The sequence below is a fragment of the Medicago sativa genome, chromosome 3, assembly GCF_051527215.1.
Source record: "Medicago sativa cultivar Bolivia chromosome 3, Bolivia_mono, whole genome shotgun sequence".
Classification (NCBI taxonomy): Eukaryota; Viridiplantae; Streptophyta; class Magnoliopsida; order Fabales; family Fabaceae; genus Medicago; species Medicago sativa.
Window position 1 is genome coordinate 5,550,266 of NC_140751.1, and position 2,149 is coordinate 5,552,414.

Below are 2,149 nucleotides of genomic sequence, written 5' to 3' on the forward strand. Positions count from 1 at the left end.
ACACCTCATAATTGAATCGTGACGCACAGGTTCATATTGAATTGTCTATTGCCTTTGAGGTAGATGCACAAGCAACACAAATGTCCCCCATGTTTACTCATATTGAGCAGCATCCTAAGGCAAGCAATATTTTCTACTTTTCTTTATCAAATGTCACCTATGAAATTAATTGTGGATACGTCCACAATGGTTGGACAACCAGGTATGAAACCTATTCTTGAGTCGATAAAATTTGAGACCATTGAAGTTGAATCTCCTTTTGAGAGGTCGTCCCATATAACTTTGAAGCATGTGGGAATTCCTATTCCAAATGTTGTTATGCATCGAGATTTGGTAACAGTGGAAAGTGTGACCAATAAGCCTGCTCATAAACTATCCAACTACCCTCCACATAGTTGTCATGTTTAATGAAAGAGTAATGATAGGTATACCACCATAGGTGGCAATACCACTCTACACCCTTCCTGTTGGCAACTTTTTATTAATTAAAAATTTGGCCAAATCCATGTCATTAAAAAAAATGAGTAATGATAAATAAAAAAAGCAAACAACTGTAGCAAGAATCGGCTCATCTCTCTCTCACTCATGCCATTTCCTTTTCTCCCTTTTCTCATTCTTCTTCTATCTTCTTCAATCTTCATCCTTCATTATGGCTTCAAGAAAACAACAACATCAACAACAATGGAGGAGAGAAAAAAGAAGAACACAACAACAGTGGAGGAGATAAGAACAACAATGGAGGAGAGAAGATTAAGAAGAAAGTTGAACTCATTTCACCACTTCCCAAGAAGGATAACAGCAAGAAGGAAAATGAACCAAACAAAAAATCTGATGAGAAGAAAAATGAAGACAAAAAAGAGGTTATGTTTTTTTCTCTTTTTTTGTTCTTGTATTTTTCTAATTTGTTTCATTTTTATTTTTATTTTTTGGTTTTTAATATAATTTTTGTTTAATGTAACAGTCAATTACTACTTCTGTTTTGAAATTGGTACTACACTGTCAATGATGTATTAATAAGATTGGGAAAATTGTTATGAAAACCAAAGGTGGGTTTTTATTTTTCAATATTTAAAATAAAAATGATTTTATTTATTTTTCTATGATTTTGATATGAAGAATATGATTTTGATGTGTGTAGGAGTGCTTGAAATGAAAGTTGATAAAGAGAAAGATAATGTGATTGTGAAGGGTACAATGGATGTGAAAAAGCTAGTTGAGAATTTATCACAGAAGCTTAAGAGGAAGGTTGAGGTAGTTCAACCAAAGAAAGACAAGGAAGGTGGTGGTGGTGGTGGTGAGAAGGAAGGAAATGAAGGAGGAGGTGGGGGACCCTTTTCTGCTTGAAGGGTGTGTTGTATGTGACCCTTGCCGTGCTGGTTATGGGTGTGGAATAGAGAACATGATAACCACTCTTTTTGAGATAATGGAGTATCAGATCTGATCTGGTTTCACAAATTACTGTAATCTATGTGGATCAGGATCGCGCAAATGAAGTGTGTGATGTGAAGCTAATAAACAGTCCTGAGCGTAGTTGTAGCGAAAGAGCACCTGGGCGTGACCAAGCACTACACGCGTTATTCTCACCCGTTACAACGGCATTGCCTCCAATGACAGGTTTGCCAATGCTATGTTGTACATGGCAGAGGAGGTTGCTTCTGGCTGTGCTGAGGTCCTCAAGCAAATGCAGGAATTGGATGAAGAGAATTAATTAATTAATTCCTAGTTTATTTACTTTGGATTTGGGTTTCCTATTGTCTATTTGATTCAATCTTGATGATGGAGTGTTAACTCAACTGTCAGTTTATATATATGCTTATATATGTTATTGGACCATATGCTTAATTATATTGTTTATTGAGGATCATGTGTCTTGGAGTAGAAAATTAGTCTCAGTTCTGTTGCTGTGGTATAAGTACTATGTTTTTATATCAATGAATTAGCCTAAAACGAAATTATTTACATCTGGGAAATATAAACTAGCCAAATATATGGTCTGTATGACCACATTTTTACAAATATGTGACCACTATTTTTTCATAAATTAGAATTTGTCCGTCCTTAGGCGTGATAAACATGCCGATTGTAAAACAGGTTATTTATGGTTGGAAATGCTTTTAGTGCAGTGATCAAATGAGATCATGCGTTCGAT

At 35.3% G+C, this 2,149-nt stretch overlaps 1 long non-coding RNA gene across 1 annotated transcript; it reads left to right on the plus strand.

The window, feature by feature from the left end:
- The first annotated feature begins 506 nt into the window (after positions 1-506).
- LOC146935160 (uncharacterized) lies at positions 507-1,864 on the plus strand. The gene is made up of 3 exons (XR_015030135.1): positions 507-860; positions 962-1,046; positions 1,139-1,864. It is a non-coding gene; the product is annotated as an uncharacterized LOC146935160 (long non-coding RNA).
- Positions 1,865-2,149: the final 285 nt, after the last annotated feature.